Genomic DNA, 12,581 nt, shown 5'->3' with positions numbered 1-12,581 from the left:
TATATATATATATATATTTATTTATTGGTATATAGCATCCAACAGTAGCTTCTCTTTTATATATATATACATGACGGCGCATGCATGAAAAGCTTATATATATATATATATATATATACACTGTAACAACTTCACCACTGCTAGCGATATATATATATATATATACACACTGTAACCTAAGTTCTATCTTTGAGAACCGACACGAGGGTCACCGTTTATCAACCCAATCTCACCGTGATTACCGTTGTGAAGAACGGTGGGGGTGCTTCCGGTGACCGTTGGCCACCGTTGCCCCTTCGAGAACCCACCCGAACGATCGAGCGACTAGAGTGATTATCTAGTAAACATAATTTAAACAATGGGTATGAAACACTTACCGATTGGTATCGAACTAGTTGCGATATGCAATACCGTCGACTTTTCCCCCTTATATGAGTTCCCTTCCTCCAAACCTCTCTTTTGCTTGAAGACATCCCCATATATACACTAAGTCATCGGCGGTTTCACAGAATATGAAACGATAAGTCATAATAAATGGTCGTAGGTTTCATGACCATTGAGTTTCCCGTCATTAAATTGCATTCAATTYATTTATTTATTATTATTATTATTATTATTATTATTATTTTAACTTAAATATATAAGAGTTATTACATAATATATATATATATAATATTTATAAAATATAACTTAAAATAATGATAACGTACAATAGATCGTATATATAATAATAATAATAATAATAATAATAATAATAATAATAATAAAATATATATATTATATTATTGATGAGTTTTGACATTTGATGGAAATTAAGTTGTTATAATTTCCAACCCATTCAACACTCTCTATTAATTAACACTCCCCTAAAAAAAAGGCAAATTTAAAAATAGATGACAACCATAAAAATCAAAAATGGAAGGTGTCACCATTACAAATATACCTTTGAAATGAAGATGAAATAATATTGTGAATTTTACAAAAAAGAATATATTTGTTTTTCTCTTTTTGTTTAGAAGAAAATAAATGATAAAGTTCACTCCTTACAGAACATGTGGTTTTTTGTTTCCTCAATCCTTGCTTCTCCTTTGTTTTCAATTTTATATAGTCCTAAAAAACTACGTTATGAAATTTCCATTTTGCCAACAAAAGAAAACCCACTTCAACTCTAAGCACGGGTGGATTTATGGTTTAATTTGGGGGTAAATTGACCCTCTAAAAAATTTGTTTCCATATTATATGATTTATGTTTATATATATAGAGATAGATGAGCGATCAAATACAAACCACTCTTATTTATACAAATCATGCAATCATTCTCATCTGTCAATTTCATTATTTAATTTTAGAAATTTTTTCATGAAATTGTTTTTTCTCATGAAATTGTTTCATATAATATTTTTTTGACGAAGTTGTTTCATATATGGTTATAAAATTGTTTTATATAATACTTAATGAAATTTTAATGAAATTGTTTCATGTATTTCTCTAAAATTAATATAATGAAGATGATAATATCCATGATTAACTCCCTCCACAATAAAAATGACTAATCAATCTCTCATAATTACAAAAAATGAACAAAATGAAAAATTATGATTGGTGAATGAGGTTTGTACGGTTTGTATAAATAACATGGTTTGCAAAGTAAACCTCTTCTATATGTATGTATGTATGTATGTATGTATGTATTTATGTATGTATGTATGTATGTATGTATGTATGTATGTATGTATGTATGTATGCATGTATGTATGTATGTATGCATGTATGTATGTATGTATGCATGCAATGCATGTATGCATGCATGTATGTATGTATGCATGCATGTATGTACGTATGCATGCATGCATGTATATATGTATGTATGTATGCATGCATGCATGTATGCATGCATGTATGCATGCATGTATGCATGTATGTGTTGGTCCCGTTAGAGTCTACAAGATGTGTATAACAGTTTGTAGAAGGGGAAGATGAATACAAACACAAAATTTTCAAATTTAAAACATATATTGATAAGAGAAGATCAATACAGATTTTACAAGATTGTTTGCGAAAAGATAAGGTAGACAGAACCTATCTAAACAATCTAGTTTACAAACTAAATCTTAGCAAATAAAGAAAAGATTTGTTGTTAAAGAAATAGAGGAAAGTAAGTTCTATCTGGGAAAGAATTTGTTTAGAATACAATAAAGAGATGCTAACTTGCTCTTGAAGATGAGCGTATTTGTTCTTAGATGTGTGTGTTCTTTTACTTAAGCGTAAGAAAGCTCAGAGTAAGGTTTTTTTAGCGTATATCTCTGCATGGAGATAAAACACATCTATTTATACTCATTGCATTAAATGCACATTTAATGCAACGTAGTAGGGTTAGAACGCGTGTCAAGCCTTAAGTGGAAGGCTTGTCCTTTGCTACAGTGCATAGTACAAAAGCCTATTCATGAGCAGACATCCTTTCATAAAGTTGTTGGGTAATAGAGTCAACTAATCGGCTCCATATCGTACTAACGTTTAGAAAGGGTATGGGTTTGTCCTCTGTATATGTAAGGACAAGACAACAACAATCGTACTCGACAAGCTTCTTTTAATCGTTGAATGCTGGAATAACCTGAAGGTCTCTTCAGCATTTGCTGAGGCTTGACCAGTCTTTACACATATGTAGACAAGGTTGTAATCATTGAATACCGCTTCAGATCACGTACTCGCCAATCTCTAATCTTCAGTTTCAATCTTAGACTTTGCTGAAGGTTCTTTGGTGTTAATGTTGTCTAGTAATATTGTCGCTGATTGGATTTACAATACAAGTTCTTCAATGATCACTGAACAGACTCAGTGATAATCGCTGGAACTGAAAAACAGAAACATAAATATTTCGCATAGAGTAAAAGGGATTATCATCAAATCAAATGAGAGAGAGGATCAACAATCTCCCCCTATTTGATGATAACAAGACAACATAAAGAAAGTTGTCTYATCAAATAATAGTAAGGAAAAGTAACATATAAAGTACATGTCCCTTTTAACTATTTTGGGATTTTTTTCAGTGAGTCAGTCTTTTCTTGAAGAATTTTCTTAAATTATATTTAAGAAAAGTTACAAGGATGGAAACTGAAACCGAAAGCTTATTCACTAACTTAAAGATTGTTAGTGAATGTAAAAAGTAACACTCGAACTCATAGACTTGTGTCCCTATTACCTTTTTTTGGGGATCTTTTTCAGTGAGGTACAAAACACTTATTTTATATTCAATGGAGATATTACCAGATGTTCAGTACATGTCTACAACTTACAGACTATAAGATTAATCACTGAAAGTAGACATAGTGAGTAGATTACAAAAGAAAATGTGGACAAAATTACAAAAAAAGATAACTAGTCTAGGATGTTTGGATTAATGTAGCTAGGTGCATCTTTTCCAAGCTTCTTTCGACGTAGGAATTCTCTTCGTATCTTTCGGTCCACCGCTTTTCCTTGCAAGCTATCATCTACCTAGAACATTAGATAAACCAGATGTCCTATTTAGCATAGATGTAGCTTAGACATTCTCTAAAATCTTACTTCACCTTCATAGTCAAGGAATATAACTCCTAACTTAAGTTTGAAGTGCACAGAGTTGGGTATATAAGGACCCTTCTCTGGCAGATCAATATTCAGCATAGAGATGTCTATACTCTCATATTCCTTCAGGACTTCATCTAAGGAGAACCTTGTTTCATGTTCGTTCCTTATGGATGGTCCATCATTAGGACTAGAGGGTTTTTTCTTCCTTCCTCCCTTCTTCAGAGATGGCCTATCAGGGACTGCAACATACCTGGACATCCTTTTGATGAGATCGTTAATGATATCTTCGATAATTGGCTTATGTCTAGACTTGGATCGTTGAATGGCTTGTCTGATCTCCAGCCATTCACTGTATCCATAGTGGCTAAGGTAGGAAGGGTACTCGGTAACGGCATCGAGATTGTCCCTGGTGATGAGCATTGAGACAAGAGTCCCCCCGTCTTTGGATCGTCCGCTGATGTTGACGTTCTTGATCGGGTGAGGACTAATTCTCTTCTTCAGCTTTGCTTCGCTCCAGTGCTTGTCCCGCTCAGCCAGCTTCAGATTTTTCTCGTGCTCTGCTTTTGCAAGAGAAAGTAACTTAGCTTGGGCTTGGACAACGTTCACCTTTTTTTTGAACTTTCTCTTTGGGAGAATCTTTTCAGCTAGTGACTTGGCCAGCTTTAGGCTATCTTTAGTCTGCTTCTTCTGAAACTCTAGCTCTTCTTCAGCCCTTAACACCTCGAGTCTTTCAGCTTCTGAAAGGATGTCAAACTCACCACCACTAGAGGTACGAAGAGGGATTTTTACTCTAGTCTGATCGAGTGACTCCTTAAGCTGAGCCATCTACTGGTCGGTAGGAGTACTGGAGACAGGGATTTCAGGGATCCACTCCAGTCGACCGTAGGTAGTAGAGGGAACTTGAAGTTGATATAGTGAAGTGACCACTACCTAAGAGGTAGAGTCTTCAAATAAGGGTTGAGGGTTTTTTAAAAGTACCTTCAGGTTCCCTTTTTCAGCAACATATTTGCCTTTCGACTTAGGGTCCTGTTTCTTTAACGGAGAGGAATCTTCTTCCCTTTGCTCCCCCTAGGATATAGAATCCCTGAGGGCGACTCCTTTGGTGGCGGTTGTTGGTCGTTGATACTTAATGATGAAGTCATTTTTATCATCATCGTTGTCATCACCATCGAGGTCACTGCCAGAGTCTGGAAGGTTAGGTTCGTCATCTTCATCATTATCTTCTTCATCATCATCATCATCATCACCAGCAACAGGTGCAAAGGTGATGGGAAGGTCATCATCCCTAGGGATGGCATCAACTTCCTCAGCTATAACAGCTTCACCAGAGGTTGGGATTGCTTGGGTAATCTCAGCTTCAGCTTCAGCTCTAGGTGCTTCAGCTTCAGCTTCAAGGATTGTTGGAGCAGCAGATGGTCCAGCAGCGTTAGACCTCATCTCCCCCTCTCTAGCTAAGACTTGAGAGTATAGACCAGAGAGTTCGTCCACGCGCTGATGCTGGAGAACCATCATTTCCTCTAGCCACGACAGAGCGCTAGCTAGAGTTGTCGTTGCTTCGCACGTCTCATTAAGTTGAGTGCGGTCATCAGCAGTGAAAGAAGGCGGGATCACTAGTGCTGGTTGACGGACAGCATCCAGGATCTGCTGGAGAAGCTCTGTCTGCTGGAGAGATTAAGCTTGAGCGTCATCAGCCCTGCTGGATAGAACAACAATAGCTTCAGCGTTGGCTCGAACAGCCTCATGAAGAGTCGAGAGCTGACTCCTTACTTCTTGAACATCAGCTTTGATAGCTTAGAGGTCCGCATCAAGATCTGCCTTGCGAGGCATCTCTCGATGAACTTCAGACATTTTGCTGAAGACGATATCGACGGGTGGGAGAAGAAGCTTGACATCAGAAGCCATGTCATAATCCTCGTCATCTTTGTCAACCATATCATCCTCATCCTCGTCAATGGAGTCATTCACAGAAAGACCTGTAAGAGAGTGAGAGTGGGCTAAGAGAGGCTTAGGGTTAGAAGAACTGAAAGGATATGAAGATGGAATACCTGAGGGGGCATCAATGACATCCAAAGGATTGACACTAGCTTGCTCAATGATGCCCTCGAGAGGATGAGCATCTGTATGTTGAGGAGCCTCAAAAGGAGCAACCTCAGGTCCAGTGGTGTGTGTTTCATCATCAGGGAGGACATTAACTGGATGAGTCATAAACACGTGTAGCGACCACAAGAGGAGAAGAGAAAACGGTTTAGAAGATTTGTGGGTGTTCAGCGGTGGCGACGCTGATATTCACACCTTCAGTGATTTGGGTCACTGAGGCGGTTGGGGTAGGCACCACTGATACAACAGTGATTGTAGGAATCACTGAAGAGCTAGGGAGGGTAGCTGAAGGTGCCTCAGGGCTAAGGCTAGTTTCAATAGTCGAAACCTGTCGAGAGGTCTCAGCCAGAGATATGGCTATCCCTTTTTTGGCCTTCTTGGCTCTCTAAGGAGAACCAAGAGTTGGTTGAGAAGGTTGTTTTGAGGAGGTTTTGGTGGTTGGGCTAGACGCAGGGGGGTTTTCATTTGTCTTTACCACCTGAGGAGAAGAGGGAGAGAAGGGCACAATAGAAGAAAGTGCAACGTCCCCTTCCCTCAGCTTGTGATCCAGAATTCTGGATCTAAGCCTACACACCTGGAGGTTTCCTTCATTGGAATATTTTTCTGCAAATATCTTTGCAAAAACCATAGATAGGAACCTGGTGTATGGTACTACCTTATCTCGCTGGCGCTTGTTCAGCTTTTGCACCAGGTAATCAAAAATAACTGCAGCATAATTTATATTGCGACGCTGAATCGTAGATACTCCAATTGTCAGGGCAACTCTAGAGGCATGGTCTTGTCCTCCAGTCTTTCCACCCATCGACTGGATGAAGTGAGAAAACATGTATTGCCAGATCACTAACATCCTGTTTTTCTCAATCTTTGACAAGGACTTCATGGGAGCATTTGAGTCCTTCTTCATTGGCCATTGGTAGCCAATGGCATCGAGACATGGAATGATCTCGGCAGTGGAAGGCTCGCTGTCAAAGGGGCCCTTGGGGAGGCGAAGAGCAGTCCTCATGGTGTTGACTCTGAAGTTCACGATCATGCGGTTGAACGTGAAGGTGATCTTCTCCACTTGGTGGCCATTCTTGTCCTCGAGTTCCACCACTTCAGCAGTGAACCAGAACTACCGGAGGGCCTCTTTAACCATGATGGGCTCATGGTTAAGAGCAAAAGCAAGGGACGACCTTTTGAGGAAGTCGGCCGATTCCTTGTAGAAGGCTTTGTTTGAGGGGATCTCTAACAAGGCAACGTGATTATTGGCCTTGAAAGATACTTCATTGATTGAGAAGCCTACATTCTTGGCAATCATCTGTTTTTAGTGTATATATATATATGTGTATATATATATACAAAATAGGGTTAGTGAAACCAAGAAAGGTGCATAGTTTAAGTTTTGAACAAGAAAAACTTCTTTCAAAAAATCCTTGAAGAAGGATTAGGGTTTTTCAAGTAGAATGTGTTTGATGAAATATGATTATAACCAAGAACAAGGTTGAGTTTATAATCATTAATGTCTGTTTTTAAGAGAACAAAGTTCTTAAAACTTCAAACATTTGTTTTCATAAAAGAAAAGAAGAATAAGAAAAGAAGAATAAGAAAAGAAAGAGTGTATCGACCTTAGTTTGTTTGAGGAGGAAGGTCGAAGAAGAAATTTTTGAAGGTTGTTCGTGCTTGCAAAATGACAGAGGTTCGTCTTGATATTTTGAAAGCGTAAAGAAAAATGTGAGGGAGGAGCCTCATATTTATAGGTAGGAGGAGAGAGAGTGCGGATAGGAGAGAGAAAAAGAAGACGGTTGAGGAAAAAGGCCATGATGAAAAAGATGGCACGTTCTCATCCATGATTGGATGGCATTTAATGAGGTAGCGTATGACAGTCTTTTTTGCGCATCTCCAAGCGTTGCACATTGTAAATAGAGAATATCGTCATAAAGACGATTCACTAATTATATCTTTTAAAAACGAAAAGGTTTTTAAGGAAACGAAGAGTCATTTAGTGTTGAAAGAAACACTGAAAAGACCTTTTAAAACATTAAGATCAGTGAAGAGAGAAATACTTCAGTGATAGTTTTAAGACATCAGTGTCAGTGATAAGAGAATCACTGAATCTGACATTTAAAAAACATTTGAATCAGTGAATAGGAAAGGTTCAGTGATAATTTAGATTTTACGTTCAGTGAGTACAAGAATTACTGAAACACATCTTTTAAAACAAAATTGATCACTAAAGGAAGAAAGCTTCAGTGACAGTTTTAAGTTTTTAAGAAAAAGGAATAAGTAAACATACCTTAGAGAGAATAGATATATTTGCTCAAGAGTTCAGTGACAGAGATAGAGCACTGAATCATTTCACTTACTGATCGATGTTAATAGTTGAAGAAAATTATTCTTCAGCGTTTAACATCCCAGTTCGTTGATCAAGACGTTAAATCTTGTCTCATTAAGAGGCTTGGTGAAAAGGTCAGCGAGCTGGTAATCAGTTGGAACGAAGTGAAGTTCAATGTGACCATTCATAACATGACCTCTGATAAAATGATATCAGATCTCTATATGTTTGGTCTTGGAGTGAAGGACAGAGTTATTTGCAATTGCAATGGCACTAGTGCTATCACAATAGATAAGAACTTTTGAAAACTGAAGATCGTAGTCTTTCAGCTGGTTTTTCATCCAAAGACTTTGGACATAGCAGCTACATATTCAGCTTCAGCAGTTGATGTGGACACTGATTTTTGCTTCTTACTTGTCCAGCTCACCAACTTTCCACCTAAAAGCTGACAGCCTCCAGTGGTGCTTTTCCTATCAGTTTTGCAACCTGGAAAATCACTATCCGGATAACCTATTAGGTCAAAACCTGAACCTTTAGGGTACCAGAGACCCAAGTTAGGAGTCCCCTTAAGATATTTGAAGATGCGTTTTACAACAATCAGATAGGATTCCTTAGGTTCAGATTGATATCGTGCACATAAGCAAGTAGAATACATGATATCTGGTCGACTAATTGTGAGATACAGCAGGGAGCCGATCATTCCTCTATAAACAATTATGTTTATAGGCTTTCCATTTGGATCATTGTTAAGAGATAGTGGAGGAGCCATTGAAGTCTTCATAGATGAACTATTAGATAGATCAAACTTGTCAGCATGTCACGAACATACTTACTTTAACTGATAAAGATACCTTTATCTTATTGTTTGATCTGGAGACCTAAAAAAAGGTTAGTTCTTCCATCATGCCCATCTGATATTCTTTCTTCATGCGATCAGCGAAACAAAAACACAAAGAGGGATTAGTGGAACCAAATATAATATCATCGACATAAATTTGGACTAGAATGATGTGACCTTTAACTTTCCTAAGAAAGAAGGTCTGGTCAATCTTTCTATGTACAAATTTCTCAGAGATGAGAAACGAGGAAAGGGTATCATACCAGGCACGAGGAGCCTGTTTTAACCCATAAAGAGCCTTATCCAAATGATAGACATGGTTTGGATACTTAGGGTCAAGAAACCCTGGAGGTTGTTCAACATAAACTTTCTCTTGAAGTTTTCCATTAAAGAAAGTGCTCTTTACATCCATTTGGTAGACTTTAAAGTCTCTATGGGCAGCAAAGGCGAGGAAGAGTCGAATTGCTTCGAGTCTAGCCACTGGTGCAAAGGTTTCGTCATAGTCGATCCCTTCTTCTTGTCTATAACTCTGAGCAACAAGTCGAGCCTTGTTACGGGTTACCATACCTTCTTCATCCAACTTGTTGTGATAGACCAACTTGGTGTCTATCACTGTTCTTTTCAGAAGGACGTGGGACAAGGTACCAGACTTTGTTTCTATCAAACTCAATGAGCTCCTCTTGCATGGCAAGGACCCAACTAGGGTCTGAGATAGCATCATTGATTTTCTTGGGTTCAACTAATGAAAGAAATTTGACAAAGAGACAGATATTACCTAGACCACGACGAGTCTTGATACCTGCATCTGGATCACCAAGAATTTGATGAATTGGATGGTCTTTAGTCCATCGCTGAGCTGGTAGAGGATTATCATCTGAGTATGGAAGTTCAGAAACAGAAGATGAGGCTTCAGTTGCAGTGTCTTTAGCAATAGGAACAATTGCTAAAGGAGTCTCAGATTCAACGACTGAAACAGGTTCAGATGCTGAAGGTATTTCATTCAATGATTGATCAGTGTTTGAAATAGAAGGAGGAACACAGCTAATGGGCACGACAACAATCTCTGAAGAAGATACATTGGAGTGACTAGCTGCAACTGGAATGATAAGTGGATCATCTTCAGCTTCAGGGGCTTCAGTATTGAGAGGAACACTGCAGGAAGCTTCAGGTTGTCCATAGTGAGAGAACATCCAATTTTCTAATTCATCATCATCATTTAAGATGGGTTTTAAATTAGCTGACTGAGATTCATCAAAGGTGACATGGATAGTTTCTTCTATTGTCTGTCTTCATTTGTTGAATACTCTAAAGGCTTTGGATACTGAAGAATATCCAAAAAAGATTCCTTCATCAGCTTTGGAGTCGAACTTTCCGAGTTGGTCACGGTTGTTAAGAATATAATAAGTGCAACCAAAGATGTGTAGAAAGCTAATAGATGGCTTTCTTCCATGGAAAAGTTCATAAGTTGTCTTCTTGAACCTCTTGACGATCAGCGATTGATTTTGAGTGAAACAAGCAGTGTTGACAGCTTCAGCCCAAAATTGGTAGGGAGATGGGATTCGTTGAGCATTGATCGAGCAGCCTCTATGATTGTTCTATTTCTCCTTTCAACGACCCCATTTTGATGAGGAGTTCTCACTGAAGGAAAGTTGTGAGAAATTCCCTTGTCCTCAAAGAAGTTATCCATAGAACTGTTTTTGAATTCAGTACCATGGTCACTTCTAATAGATCGTACTTTAATGTTATTAAGTACTTCTATTTTCTTGATGAATGAAATGATATCTTCAGGTGCTTCATCTTTGGATCTGAGAAAGAAGACTCATGTGTACCTGGAATACTCATCAACAATGACAACTGTATACTTCTTTCTAGCTATAGATTTCACGTTGACTAGACCAAAAAGATCTATGTGCAGTAGCTGAAGAGGCACAGTCACTAAAGAGATCTATGTGCAGTAGCTGATATCTTGGGTGTTTTCCTTTTTCACATGCTGAGCAAAGAGATTCCTTTGCAAAGGAGTGTTGGGGAAGACCAGTGACAATATCATTTCTAGACAACTCACTGAGTGTCTTAAAGTTAAGATGAGAAAATTGTTTGTGCCACAGCCAGTTGATATTTGACGAGGCTTTAGAGAAGAAACAGTTGTTCTCAGTGATAGAATAATCCATATTGATGATATAGACATTCTCCAAGCGAGAACCGGTCAAGGTGTCCTTATCATATTTGTTGTAGACACAACATGAATTCTTAAAGAATTTTACTGTGTAGTCTTTGTCACAAAGTTGACTGATGCTTACGAGGTTGTGCTTCAGTCCTTCAATGTATGCAACTTGTTTGAACATGGTTTCACCATTGGTTAATATACCAAAACCTCTGGTATATCCTTTTCCGTTACCTCCAAAGGTCACGGAAGGTCCTCTTTCTTCCTTGTAGTTTATTAGCAAGGTTTTGTCTCCAGTTATATGCCTTGAGCATCCACTATCTAGATACCATATGCCTTTGACATCCTGCACAAGGGAACAGTTTAAAAATGCTTTTGGTACCCAGCTATTGGGGTCCAGCACTGTTAGAGGCATCATCCACTGATGCTGAAGAATCAGCATCAGCAGACGGCATCACTAAACCTGAAGAGGATTTAGTGGAGAGAGGAACAACCTTTGATACTAGAGAGATAGAGTCAAGGAAGTCTTCACTGAGCCTGATGAAGAGGCTACAGTGGATGGAATTACAACATTTAATGTTGAAGGCTTAGCAGCAGTTGTTGTCTTCACTAAGCCTGAGGAAGAGGCTCCAGTGGTTTTCTTCACTATGGTTGCTTTTGCAGCCTTAGTGGAGGATTTTGCCTTGGTTGATTTCTCAGCCTTAGCTACTTTCTTGCCCTTAGCTGTTGGAACAGCCTTGGCGGTAGAAGGACACTTGCTGGCAATATGTGAATTTTCACCACAGTGCTTACACTTCCTATAGCTGAAGGTAGCTTTAGGGCCAGGAAGTATCAGATTAGAAGAGGGACCAGCTCCAAGAATTCCCTTCTCATTAGTTCTTGGAGGAACCTTTGAGGCTTTGGAGTCCTTAGGTGAAGCATTCACTTTGAGCTGAGACTTAGACTTCTGAGAGGATTCAGATTTCTTAGTCCCTGAAAATGAAGGTTTACAAGCTAAAGAAATAGACCTAGATCTATTAGACTTGTTAGACTTCTTAGGAAGAGGTGTTATGACAATGGATTTACCCTTGTCTTTGCAAATTGAACTCGAAGGAGTTCCATCAAGATGACTCTCAGTTAAAGAAGACTGAGAGGAAGAAGTGTCAGGAATGGAAGAGACAAAGGTACCAAACTTAAGCATGGACCTGTCAGTGACACATTCTTTTGATCATAGGAAAATCCTGGACCAGTCTTTATCTTGGTCGGGATCTAAGCGTTGATGATCTCAGAGGCTTTGACAGAGGCTTTGTACCACCTTTCTATGGTAGCCTTCTCAGCCTTGAGTTCAGCGGTTGTTCGCACACGCTTAGCGATAGCCTGTTCGTGTTCAACAGTGATGGCTTGGTTTACAATGACCTGATCCTTTAGGTTTTCTTCAACCTTGGTCAGCTCCTTGATCTTAGAATGGCAAATCTTTAACTGTTCTTGAAGATCAAGATTAAGCATTTCTGCTTTTGATTTGCCATTAAGGGTATTACAAAGAAGAAGAAGAAGAAGAAGAAGAAGAAGAAGAAGAAGAAGAAGAAGAAGAAGAAGAAGAAGAAGAAGAAGAAGAAGAAGAAGAAGAAGA

This window comes from Cynara cardunculus (genome assembly GCF_001531365.2).
Source record: "Cynara cardunculus var. scolymus isolate 2C chromosome LG 17, CcrdV1, whole genome shotgun sequence".
NCBI lineage: Eukaryota > Viridiplantae > Streptophyta > Magnoliopsida > Asterales > Asteraceae > Cynara > Cynara cardunculus.
This window is presented reverse-complemented; position numbering follows the sequence as displayed.